The sequence below is a fragment of the Aegilops tauschii genome, chromosome 4 (assembly GCF_002575655.3).
Source record: "Aegilops tauschii subsp. strangulata cultivar AL8/78 chromosome 4, Aet v6.0, whole genome shotgun sequence".
NCBI lineage: Eukaryota > Viridiplantae > Streptophyta > Magnoliopsida > Poales > Poaceae > Aegilops > Aegilops tauschii.
In genome coordinates this window covers 521,871,520-521,886,111 of record NC_053038.3, presented here as the reverse complement: position 1 = coordinate 521,886,111, position 14,592 = coordinate 521,871,520, and positions in this window count along the sequence as shown.

Below are 14,592 nucleotides of genomic sequence, written 5' to 3'. Positions count from 1 at the left end.
TCTTAATGGTAATACCGATACCACTAATTCATTATTTTGATCCGGAGAAGTAGAGACACCATGGATCAAATACCAATGCCACTAATTTTTTCTTTCTTTAGAAAATTTTCTTTTTGCGAAAAATTTAACTATTATGTGTTTATTCTTGCATATTATAACAAATCACAATTTATGTGCAGATTGTGAGCAAATATTTTCATTATTTTTTTAGTTTGTTATATCATTTTCTACCCTATTTAAGGGTAATTTTGCTTCATTTTTTTATTTCTGTTTCCTGTTTCTATTGGTTTTTCTTTCTCCCATTTTCGTTCCTTTATTGGTTATTTTTGTTTTTTGTTGGTTTTTGGCCGAGTGTAATTGTATACAATCAAGTACTATATAATATGTGTCAAACTTTCATGATTATATGTACACCAAAAATGCGCAACTTTTGTGCAAATTATTTAATAAATTGTTTTATTATTTTCAGTTCCTTTCTTCTTAATGGGAAACCAATGACACTAATTCACTATTTCTTAGAAAACTTCACTATTTATTTTTGGTTAAGTTTTTATTTCATTTTATTTGTTCTTTCAGGTACCAATACTTCTAATTGATTCCTAGTTAGGATTTTTTGTGTGGAATTTCACTATTTGTTCTTATTCTTGCATATTATAAAGCGCAATTTCTATTCAAACCGTGTGCAAATTCTGTCATTATTGTTTTTTCCTTTTCTTTCTTCTTAAACATTAATACCGATACCACTAATTCATATTTTGATCCGGAGAAGTAGAGAATCCATGGATCAAATACCAATGCCACTAATTCATTCTTTCTTTAGAACATTTTATTTTTGCCAAAAAAAATTACTATTATGTGTTTATTCTTGTATATCATAACAATGCGCAATTGATGTGCAGATTGTGTGCAAATTTTGTCATTATTTTGTTTTAGTATTTATAACATTTTCTTTCCTATTTAAGGGTATTTTTGCTTCACTTTTTTATTTCTGTTTTCTGTTTCTATGGGTTTTTCTTTTCCCCTTTTTCTTTCCTTTATTGGTTATTTTTGTCGTTTGTGGGTTTTTGGCTGAGTGTAATTATATACAAACAAATACTATATAATATGTGTCAGAATTCATGATTATATGATTATTTTGCATATTACAATAAAGGGCAATTTCGGTGCAAAGTTATGCGCAAGTTTTTTTAGTTGCCTTTCTACTTAAAGAAAATACATTATTTCAGTTACACTCTGTGGAAATTATAGTAGAATGCAAAAAATCCATAATTATATGGTTATTCTTTGCATATTTTAAGAGGTGTAATATCAAGCAACTTGTGTGCAAGTTTTGAAAGTTTTTTAATTTTTAATTTTCTTTCTTTGGGTTTCATTCTTTCTTAGAAAACTTCATTATTTGATTTTGTTTTAGTTTTTTTCTTCTGAAAGTATAATACCAATGCCACAAGTGTTTTACTGTATTTGTTCATTCATTCTAGTCTGTACGTAGTCCCTGTTGAAATATTCAAATCATCTTATATTTATGTATGCCTTATATTTATGTATGAAAGCAGCAGTTCACAAGTGTACGTGCATACTTCTGAAAGTATGTCGACTGACCCAAAACTTGTTTTTCAGTCAGTTCCATCTTGTCCTCCCTCACATATCTCTCAACTTTCCCCCAACCCAATCTTTGTACGTCTCCACAGCGGAGGCGATGGACCAGCTGGCCACCGGCAGCTGGGAAGCGAGGCGGCCACCTCGTGCAACCACCATGCCTTCAGATCTCCTGCTACTCCTACACCTATCCATGCGTCTGTGTTTAGACTGACCCTGGCGACCTGCTCATCAACTCCGAAAGGCAGCGGACATGTGAGCACGGTGACAAGACGAAGGTAGGCATGCACAGTGGTGATCGACTTCCAAAGGCCAAAGCAATGGCATGCTCCCTGACACGCGCCATGTCCGGCCACCGTACCCCCTCCCTGCCTCGCGGTCAAGCTACTCAGATACACCATTGGTGTTGTCAATCTCCTACTTCTTTTTATTGTCAAAAAATTCTCCTGTACTTTTTTTATTTCTTTAATCGATAATCGTGGAAAATTCCAGAGTCCAGAGAGGACCGAGATTTCGACGGGCTACATTAGAGAGCTTAACTTCAGATTCTCAAGGAAAATGTTAGCGTCGATGTTCAAACCCGAGGAGTCAAATTTTCTCAAGGAGCCCCAAACCGATGCTTTTCCTCCAGCAAGCCCGTCCGAGTAGTATGTATTAACAACTAGTCCCTTTTTCCTTCTAGCAGGGTATATAGCTGTTTGATTAGTTTTTTTACTCTGTCTCACCAAGACTAGAAGCTATTGAAAGTGCATGTGTCACTTAAATTATATTTTGGTGTGATGACAATATGGTTAGTGGAACTAATATCGGTTGCTAAAGTTTATCTCAGGATATTGGTTCCAGGTTCTTCTTGATGGAGATGTGCGACACCCCATTTCAAAAAGATCAAAGGCGTGGTTTGCCGGCGATTCTAAGGTTTTCTTTTTGGTTCGATTCGAGTCGTAGGAAAGACCGGGCTATTAAGAGGGGTCGTTGTGGATCTATGTTGTGTGGGAATGCCATTGCCAAAACTTTTACAGCAGCCTTCCCACTCCTACCACCATATTTTCCATAGTGTGCTAGGTGAGGTACCCAGAAAGTTTGCAACTGAATGTTTCTGGATACCCCATGCGCAGGGGGTCTTTTGACCCCCATGTGCACGGGGTAGTCAGGAACTCTCTGGGTACCCCGTGCGCACGAGGTGCTGGGTAAACTCTCTGGGTACCCGTGCGCAGGGGGTTCTGCGAATGTTCCTGGGTACCTGATACGTCTCCAATGTATCTATAATTTATGAAGTATTCATGCCATGTTTACAACAATTTTATATGGTTTTGGTATGATTTGAATAGAACTAACCCGGACTGGCGCTGTTTTTAGCAGAACTACCTTGGTGTTGTTTCTTGTGCAGAAATAAAAGTTCTCGGAATTGGATGAAACTTTTTGACGATTTTTTTGAAAGAAAAGAAAAATAATGGAGCAAAGAACCACCGGAGGGGGGGGGGGGGGGGGCTAGCTGCCCACAAGGCACCAGGGCACGCCACCCCCCTGGCGCGCCCTGGTGGGTAGTGGGCCCCCTGAGGCCCATCTTCGCGTGAAACCGATGCCAAAAATCCTATATATCTAGAAACCTCCAAAAGATAACCTAGATCGGAAGTTCTGCCCCCGGAAGCCTCTATATCCATGAAAAGCCAATCTGGACCCTGTTCCGGCACCCTACCGGAGGGGGGAATCATCACCGGAGGCCATCTTCATCATCCCGGCGGCCATCATGATGAGGAGGGAGTAGTCCACCCTCGGGATTGCGGGTTTGTACCAGTAGCTGTGTGTTTAATCTCTCTCTCGTGTTCTTGATTTGGCACGATCTTGATGTATTGCGAACTTTTTTAATATAGTTGGATCATATGGTGTTTTCCCCTCTCTATCTTGTTGTGATGAATTGAGTTTTCCCTTTGAGATTTTATTATTATCAGATTGAATACTTTTATGGATTTGAGAACACTTGATGTATGTCTTGCTATGAATACCACGTGGTGACAATGGGGTATCATAATGATTCACTTGATGTGTCTTTTGGCACTCAACTCGTGGATTCCCGAGGTGATATTGGGGTAATCTCTGCACAGGGGTTGATGCACGTTCTCGTCTTTGTTTCTCCGGTAGAAATCTTGGGGCACTCTTTGAGGTTATTTGTGTTGGATTGAGTATTATTAATATGAAATTGTTTGATGCATATCGTATAATCAACTCACGGATACTCGTGGTAACATTGGAGTATCTAGGTGACATTAGAGTTGGTTGATGTGTATCATATGGTGTTATTTTAGTACAAACTCTTGCATAGATCGATCGGAAAGGATAACTTGGTGTTATTTTAGTACGAACTCTTGGAAAGATTGATCGAAAAGAATAATTTTGAGGTGGTTTCGTACCCTACAAACAATTTCTTCTTATGTTCTCCGCTAGATAACAACTTTGGAGTGATTCTTCATCGCACATTGAGGGATGGTTATATGATCTAATTATATTGGCATTGTTGAGAGATTTCACTAGTGAAAGTATGAACCCTAAGCCTCATTTTCAAGCATTGCAATACCGTTTGTGCTCACCTTTTATCACTTGCTATCTTGCTGTTTTTATTTATTCATATTATAAAATATATTTGTACCATCCATATTACACTTTTATCACTATCTCTTCGCCGAACTAGTGCACCTATACAATTTGCCATTGTATTTGGTGTGTTGGGGACACAAGAGACTCTTTGTTATTTGGTTGTAGTGTTGTTTGAGAGGGACCATCTTCATGCCATGCCTCCCACGGATTGATAAACCTTAGGTCATCCACTTGAGGGGAAATTGCTATTGTCCTACAGAACTCTGCGCTTGGAGGCCCAACACGAGTCTACAAGAATAAAGTTGCATAGTAGACATCAAGCTCTTTTCTGACGCCGTTGCCGGGGAGGTGAGTGCTTGAAGGTATATCTTTAGATCTTGCAATTGAATCTTTTAGTTTCTTGTTTTATCACTAGTTTGGTTCATAAAAGAACTACAAAAAATGGAATTGAGGTGGCCTCATATTATTTGTCTTTATCATGTCTTTATTGAAAATGATGGAAAGGAAAATTGTGCTCAGTTGTTAGAAGAAGAATTCAATAAAATGTTTGGCATATAATATTTGAATGATGAGCATGTTTACGATGTTGTTAGTATGAATTCTTTGAATATCTGCGATGCTAGTGATATGCAAAGCCATAAGCTTGGGGATGCTATGTTTGGGAAGATGATATTTTTAGTCCCCCAAGTTTTGATGAGAACATTTATTATGATGAAAGCATGCCTCCTATTTATGATGATTATATTGATGAAAGTGGGTTTGGAAGAGTGTCAACTCTAGGTAATAATGACCCCACTATCTTGGAAGAGGTTTCAATTGACGATGATAATTTTTTTTGCTATTTATGATATGATTATTGTGATGACATGTATGCTATAAAGAATAATGATAACTATGAAACCTGTCATCATGATTTTAATGTTCAATTCGATGATGTCAATCAATTATCACATGATAGCTGTTTTGTTGAGTTTGCTCCCACTACTATTCATGAGAATAATTTTGCTTATGTGGAGAGTAATAAAATTTCTATGCTTGTAGATCATGAAAAAATGATTTGTGTGATAGCTATATTGTTGAATCTACTGATAATTACTATGAGAGAGAAACATATGCTTTAGCAATAATATCAAGTTTTCTCTCTATGTGTTGAAAATCTTAAAGTTATGCTTGTTTTACCTTCCTATGCTAGTTGATTCTTGTTCCCATAGATTGTTTGCACACAAAATCCCTATGCATAGGAAGTGGGTTAGGCATAAGTGTGCTTGCCATGTGATTCATGATCTTTTTCATGTTTCGATTCTTTACTTTTACGTGAGCATCATTGAAATCATCATGCCTAGCTAAAAAGGCATCAAAGAAAAGCGCTTGTTGGGAGACAACCCAATATTTATACCTACTGTTTTTGTGTGTTCACATGATTAGGCTACTGTATTAATCATGTTTTATAGCTTCTGTTTCAATAAAGTGTCAAGTAAAGCCTTTGGGATAGTGTGGATGATAGTTGATTTGATTATGTGCAAAAACAGAAACTTTTGCGCCCAGTTCTGGAATTTTGTAAATTCACATAAAAGTGCTTTTGCCCTGAAGTTTTTAAAGATGATTTTTATATAAATTCCCTACTTTTCCTAATTTTTCTGAATTTTTAGAGTTGCATAAGTATGGTCCTTGTTCAGATCATTATAGGCTGTTCTGTTTTTGACAGATTCTGTTTTCAATGCATAGTTTGCTTGTTTTAGTGTTTCCATAGCTTATATTAAGTGATATAAATTGTGGAAATGATAAGGTACAGTAGGCATTGTGTGATAACAATTATGAATCTTGTCTTTGACTGTACCAAAGTGAATGGTTTGCCCTTTATTATACTAACCTATCTCACGAAGTTCCGTTAAGTTTTGTGTGATTGAAGTTTTCAAGTTTTGGGTGAGATATCGATATGAGGAGAATAAGGAGTGACAAGACCCTAAGCTTGGGGATGCCCAAGGCACCCCAAGGTAATATTCAAGGAATATCCAAGCAACTAAATTTGGGGATGCCCCGGAAAGCAAAGTAACCTTACTTGGGGCTATATTTTCATTTGTCACATGATATGTGTTTTGCTTGGAGCATCATTTTATTTTGTTGAGATTTGCTTTCTGTTATTTAAAATAACATTTTGTGTCTTTTATTTCAATAAAAGTCTCAAGGATAGCCTTCACCATGCTTATTTTGCAAGTCTATATGTTGCTGTTTGAAAACAGAAAGTTGCACACTAGTGCGTGAATTCTTGAGAAAAGTCAGAATGTGATAAAATGTTGAATTTTTTTTGCACAATAATCTATGATAAATTTTCTACAGTGTGGTAATTTTTTAGAATTTTTGGAGTTAGAGAAGTATGTATCTTCTTGCATTGTTTACAGACTGTCATGTTTAGACAGATTGCTGTTATGTTTGCATTGTTTGCATATGTTTGCTTATTTAATGATTCTATTTGAGGATAGGAGTATTGAATATGCAGAGGCATTTAGTATGCAATGTTAAATTATAATTTTAGTGATTTTCTACAGTAGAGAATGATAAGGTTTTGCATTGATTTATACTAACTCATCTCCCAAGTTCTTGTTGAGTTTTGTGTGGATGAAGTTTTTAAGAATTAGAGAAACCGTGATACGAGAGTAATGAAGAAGACACAAGAGCTCAAGCTTGGGGATGCCCAAGGCTACCAAGATAATATTCCAAGAAGTCTCAAGCATCTAAGCTTGGGGATGCCCCGGTAGGCATCCCACCTTTCTTCATCAACAATTATCGGTTAGCCTCGGTTGAGCCTAAGTTTTTTGCTTCTTCACATGATGTGTGCTATTCTTAGAATTTCATTTCATTTTGTTTTTATTTCTGTTTAATAAAATACTTAGGATCTGAAAGTTTTTAAATGAGAGAGAGTCTTTAAATGGCTACCCATTTACTTAACTACTCGTTTGATCTTCACTTATCTTTTTGGAGTAGTTTGTCATTTACTCTTGTGCTTCACTTATATCCTATGAGTAAATTGTTGAATGAATTGAATATCATGAAGTTGAAATTATATGTTCATATCATGACTAGTAGTAGCTTCACATTGGGTTTAGAAAGTGAAATCTTTTGAAGCTTGACAATCACAATATTGGTCATACAAGCAATTCATAACTGATTAGTATAAGGAAGAGAACTTTCACATACAAATATATTATATTGGACATCTTTTATGATTGTGAATACCCATTAATTATTTTCAAACTTGAGCAAATTAGTTGAAGTCAGACAAGGAAGACAACGTAATGAGTTATGGTTGTGTATATTTGCATAGATCAGTTATATTGTTATGGATCCTCCAACATGTGGTGCTTGCTTAGGATCTTTTGCTAGCCAAAAATCCGTACTAAGTAGAAATTCTACTTGTGCATCCAAAAACCCTTAAACCCAGTTTCTTGCCATGAGTGTCCACCATATCTACCTATGGATTGAATAAGATCCTTCAAGTAAGTTGTCACCGATGCATAAAGCAATAAAAATTGCTCCTAAATATGTTTGATCTTTTATTGTAAGGGAAAATAAGTGTTGTACAAACTTGTGATGGCAAAGCAATAAAAGCGACAGACTGAATAATAAAGGTTGCTATCATAAGGGGCAATATAACGTGATGTTCCTTTGCATTAAGAGCTTGCGCATCCAAAAATTAAAAGCGCATGACAACCTCTGCTTCCCTCTGTGGAGGGCCTATCTTTTACTTTTCAATATTTACTTTTATGCAAGAGTCAATAGTATGCATTCTCATTTCAACCTCAATTATTCTCTAGTTGGCAAGCAACATGTGGCGGGGAAAGATCTAGGCACATATGGCCAGTTAAATATATTTGATCATGATTTATTATTGTTGACAACTATCTCTATGATAAATGAGTTGGAGGCAAAACATTAAGCCCCTATCTTTCTCTGTGTTCGATGGATGCCATTTGTTCTAAAAATATGCTTTGAGTACTAGCAATCATAAAAGACTATATGATGATTGAGTATGTGGAGCTCTTACTTAGACTTTGTTGAGAATAAGTTGAATTGTAATTGTTTGGTGACTAAGAACATAGGTTGTTAAGTTTCAAGAGAAGGAATTGTTTGAACCATAACATGTGAATTGATTGCTACTTTATCATGATGAGTTTTATGAGAAAGAGTAGCTGTTATGATGCTAGGAAAAGTGATTGAAATTATCATTGATCAAACTTATGCACTTTGCTAGCATTCACACTTCATAAATTATTTCTTTTATCATTTACCTACTCGAGGACGAGTAGGAATTAAGCTTGGGGATGCTGATACCACTAGTAGAAAAAGGGCCTATTGTCCCGGTTGGTAAGGGCCTTTAGTCCCGGTTCTTACACGAACCGGGACAGATGGGCCTCCACGTGGCCGGTGCGGCGAGCCCAGGCAGGAGGGCCTTTGGTCCCGGTTGGTGGCACTAACCGGGACCAATAGGCATCCACGCGTCAGCATTTCAGGGGCTGGGGGTTTTGTTTTTTTTGAAAGGGGGGGGGGTTGGGGGTTTTGGGGGGTTAATTTAGGTGTTTCATATATTGTGTTAGCTAGCTAATTAATAGAGAGAAGTGTCCTCTCTTATCTCCGTGCTTGGTCGACGCTACGTACTATATACGTATGGAGAGGACTAGACACGCTAGCTAGTAATCAAATGAAGGAAACAGAAGATCGTCATGAACATATGCATACAGAGAGAAGTGATATCGACCACCTCTCTGAAGGAAATATGCCCTAGAGGCAATAATAAAGTATTATCTATTTCCTTATATCATGATAAATGTTTATTATTCATGCTAGAATTGTATTAACCGGAAACATAATACATGTGTGAATACATAGACAAACAGTGTGTCACTAGTATGCCTCTACTTGACTAGCTCGTTAATCAAAGATGGTTATGTTTCCTAGCCATAGACATGAGTTGTCATTTGATTAACGGGATCACCTCATTAGGAGAATGACGTGATTGACTTGACCCATTCCGTTAGCTTAGCACCCGATCGTTTAGTATGTTGCTATTGCTTTCTTCATGACTTATACATGTTCCTATGACTATGAGATTATGCAACTCCCGTTTACCGGAGGAACACTTTGTGTGCTACCAAACGTCACAACGTAAATGGGTGATTATAAAGGTGCTCTACAGGTGTCTCCAAAGGTACTTGTTGGGTTGGCGTATTTCGAGATTAGGATTTGTCACTCCGATTGTCGGAGAGGTATCTCTGGGCCCACTTGGTAATGCACATCACTATAAGCCTTGCAAGCATTGTGACTAATGAGTTAGTTGCGGGATGATGTATTACGGAACGAGTAAAGAGACTTGCTGGTAACGAGATTGAACTAGGTATCGAGATACCGACGATCGAATCTCGGGCAAGTAACATACCGATGACAAAGGGAACAACGTATGTTGTTATGCGGTCTGACCGATAAAGATCTTCGTAGAATATGTAGGAACCAATATGAGCATCCAGGTTCCGCTATTGTTTATTGACCGGAGAGGTGTCTCGGTCATGTCTACATAGTTCTCGAACCCGTAGGGTCCGCACGCTTAAAGTTACGATGACAGTTATATTATGAGTTTATATGTTTTGATGTACCAAAGGTTGTTCGGAGTCCCGGATGTGATCACGGACATGACGAGGAGTCTCGAAATGGTCGAGACATAAAGATTGATATATTGGACGACTATATTCGGACACCGGAAGTGTTCCGGAGAAGTTTCGGATAAAACCGGAGTGCCGGAGGGGTTACCGGAACCCCCCGGGGAAGTATTGGGCCTTAGTGGGCCTGAGGGGAGAGAGAGGGCAGCAGCCAGGAGGTGGCGCGCCCCCTCCCATGAGGAGTCCGAATTGGACTAGGGGAGGAGGGCGCGGCCCCTCTTTCCCTCTCCCTCTCCCTCTCTTTCCTTCCCCCCCTCTCTTCCTAGTTGGACTAGGAAAGGGGAGTCCTACTCCTACTAGGAGGAGGACTCCCCCCCTCTCCTTGGCACGCCCCAAGGGCAGCCGGCCTCCCCCCTTGCTCCTTTATATACGGGGGCAGGGGGCACCTCTAGACACACAATTGATATACGATATTTTAGCCGTGTGCGGTGCCCCCCTCCACCATATTACACCTCGATAATATCGTTGCGGAGCTTAGGCGCAGCCCTGCGTCGGTAGAACATCATCATCGTCACCACGCCGTCGTGCTGACGAAACTCTCCCTCAACACTCGGCTGGATCGGAGTTCGAGGGACGTCATCGAGCTGAATGTGTGCTGAACTCGGAGGTGCCGTGCGTTCGGTACTTGATCGGTCGGATCGTGAAGACGTACGACTACATCAACCGCGTTGTGATAACGCTTCCGCTTTCGGTCTACGAGGGTACATGGAAAACACTCTCCCCTCTCGTTGCTATGCATCACCATGATCTTGCGTGTGCGTAGGAAAATTTTGAAATTACTACGTTCCCCAACAGTGGCATCCGAGCCTGGTTTTATGCGTTGATGCTATGCACGAGTAGAACACAAGTGAGTTGTGGGCGATATAAGTCATACTGCTTACCAGCATGTCATACTTTGGTTCAGCGGTATTGTGAGATGAAGCGGCCCGGACCGACATTACGCGTACGCTTACGCGAGACTGGTTTCACCGTTGGGAGCACTCGTTGCTTAAAGGTGACTGGTGGGTGTCTGTCTCTCTCACTTTAGTTGAACCGAGTGTGGCTACGCCCGGTCCTTGCGAAGGTTAAAACATCACCAACTTGACAAACTATCGTTGTGGTTTTGATGCGTAGGTAAGAACGGTTCTTGCTAAGCCCGTAGCAGCCACGTAAAACTTGCAACAACCAAGTAGAGGACGTCTAACTTGTTTTTGCAGGGCATGTTGTGATGTGATATGGTCAAGACATGATGCTATATTTTATTGTATGAGATGATCATGTTTTGTAACCGAGTTATCGGCAACTGGCAGGAGCCATATGGTTGTCGCTTTATTGTATGCAATGCAATCGCCATGTAATTGTTTTACTTTATCACTAAGCGGTAGCGATAGTCGTAAAAGCAATAAGTTGGCGAGACAACAACGATACTACAATGGAGATCAAGGTGTCACGCCGGTGACGATGGTGATCATGACGGTGCTTCGGAGATGGAGATCACAAGCACAAGATGATGATGGCCATATCATATCACTTATATTGATTGCATGTGATGTTAATCTTTTATGCATCTTATCTTGCTTTGATTGACGGTAGCATTATAAGATGATCTCTCACTAAAATTTCAAGATAAAAGTGTTCTCCCTGAGTATGCACCGTTGCGAAAGTTCTTCGTGCTGAGACACCACGTGATGATCGGGTGTGATAGGCTCTACGTTCAAATACAACGGGTGCAAAACAGTTGCACACGCGGAATACTCAGGTTAAACTTGACGAGCCTAGCATATGCAGATATGGCCTCGGAACACGGAGACCGAAAGGTCGAGCGTGAATCATATAGTAGATATGATCAACATAGTGATGTTCACGATTGAAACTACTCCATCTCACGTGATGATCGGACATGGTTTAGTTGATTTGGATCACGTAATCACTTAGATGATTAGAGGGATGTCTATCTAAGTGGGAGTTCTTAAGTAATATGATTAATTGAACTTGAATTTATCATGAACTTAGTACCTGATAGTATCTTGCTTGTCTATGTTAAATGTAGATAAATGGCCCGTGCTGTTGTTCCGTTGAATTTTAATGCGTTCCTTGAGAAAGCAAAGTTGAAAGATGATGGTAGCAATTACACGGACTGGGTCCGTAACTTGAGGATTATCCTCATTGCTGCACAGAAGAATTACGTCCTAGAAGCACCGCTAGGTGCCAGGCCTCCTGCAAGAGCAACACCAGAAGTTATGAACGTCTGGCAGAGCAAAGCTGATGACTACTCGATAGTTCAGTGTGCCATGCTTTACGGCTTAGAACCGGGTCTTCAACGACGTTTTGAAGGTCATGGAGCATATGAGATGTTCCAGGAGTTGAAGTTAATATTTCAAGCAAATGCCCGGATTGAGAGATATGAAGTCTCCAATAAGTTCTGTAGCTGCAAGATGGAAGAGAATAGTTCTGTTAGTGAGCATATACTCAAAATGTCTGGGTATAATAATCACTTGATTCAACTGGGAGTTAATCTTCCGGATGATAGCGTCATTGACAGAATTCTTCAATCACTGCCACCAAGCTACAAGAGCTTCGTGATGAACTATAACATGCAAGGGATGGATAAGACAATTCCCGAGCTCTTCGCAATGCTAAAGGCAGCAGAGGTAGAAATCAAAAAGGACATCAAGTGTTGATGGCCAGTAAAACCACTAGTTTCAAGAAAAAGGGCAAAGGGAAGAAGAAGGGGAACTTCAAGAAGAACAACAAGCAAGTTGCTGTTCAGGAGAAGAAATCCAAGTCTGGACCTAAGCCTGAAACTGAGTGCTTCTACTATAAGCAGACTGGTCACTGGAAGCGGAACTGCCCCAAGTATTTGGCGGATAAGAAGGATGGCAAGGTTAACAAAGGTATATGTGATATACATGTTATTGATGTGTACCTTACTAATGCTCGCAGTAGCACCTGGGTATTTGATACTGGTTCTGTTGCTAATATTTGCAACTCGAAACAGGGGCTACAGATTAAGCGAAGATTGGCTAAGGACGAGGTGACGATGCGCGTGGGAAATGGTTCCAAAGTCGATGTGATCGCCGTCGGCATGCTACCTCTACATCTACCTTCGGGATTAGTTTTAGACCTAAATAATTGTTATTTGGTGCCAGCGTTGAGCATGAACATTATATCTGGATCTTGTTTAATGCGAGACGGTTATTCATTTAAATCAGAGAATAATGGTTGTTCTATTTATATGAATAATATCTTTTATGGTCATGCACCCTTGAAGAGTGGTCTATTTTTAATGAATCTCGATAGTAGTGATACACATATTCATAATGTAGAAGCCAAAAGATGCAGAGCTGATAATGACAGTGCAACTTATTTGTGGCACTGCCGTTTGGGTCATATCGGTGTAAAGCACATGAAGAAACTCCATACTGATGGACTTTTGGAATCCCTTGATTATGAATCACTTGGTACTTGCGAACCGTGCCTCATGGGCAAGATGACCAAAACACCGTTCTCCGGAACTATGGAGAGAGCAACAGATTTGTTGGAAATCATACATACAGATGTATGTGGTCCGATGAATATTGAGGCTCATGGCAGATATCGTTATTTTCTCACCTTCACAGATGATTTGAGCAGATATGGGTATATCTACTTAATGAAACATAAGTCTGAAACATTTGAAAAGTTCAAAGAATTTCAGAGTGAAGTTGAAAATCATCGTAACAAGAAAATAAAATTCCTACGATCTGATCGTGGAGGAGAATATTTGAGTTACGAGTTTGTCCTACATTTGAAACAATGCGGAATAGTTTCGCAACTCACGCCACCCGGAACACCACAGCGTAATGGTGTGTCCGAACGTCGTAATCGTACTTTATTAGATATGGTGCGATCTATGATGTCTCTTACTGATTTACCGCTATCGTTTTGGGGTTATGCTTTAGGGACGGCTGCATTCACTCTAAATAGGACACCATCGAAATCCATTGAGACGACGCCTTATGAACTATGGTTTGGCAAGAAACCAAAGTTGTCGTATCTTAAAGTTTGGGGTTGCGATGCTTATGTGAAGAAACTTCAACCTGATAAGCTCGAACCTAAATCGGAGAAATGTGTCTTCATAGGATACCCAAAGGAGACTGTTGGGTACACCTTCTATCACAGATCCGAAGGCAAGATATTCGTTGCTAAGAATGGATCCTTTCTAGAGAAGGAGTTTCTCTCGAAAGAAGTGAGTGGGAGGAAAGTAGAACTTGATGAGGTAACTGTACCTGCTCCCTTATTGGAAAGTAGATCATCACAGAAATCAGTTTCTGCGACACCTACACCAATTAGTGAGGAAGTTAATGATAATGATCATGAAACTTCAGATCAAGTTATTACTGAACCTCGTAGGTCAACTAGATCAAGATCCGCACCAGAGTGGTATGGTAATCCTGTTCTGGAGGTTATGTTACTAGACCATGACGAACCTACAAACTATGAAGAAGCGATGGTGAGCCCAGATTCCGCAAAATGGCTTGAAGCCATGAAATCCGAGATGGGATCCATGTATGAGAACAAAGTATGGACTTTGGTTGACTTTCCCGATGGTCGGCAAGCCATTGAAAATAAATGGATCTTCAAGAAGAAGACTGACGCTGATGGTAATGTTACTGTCTATAAAGCTCGACTTGTTGCGAAAGGTTTTCGACAAGTTCAAGGGATTGACTACGATGAG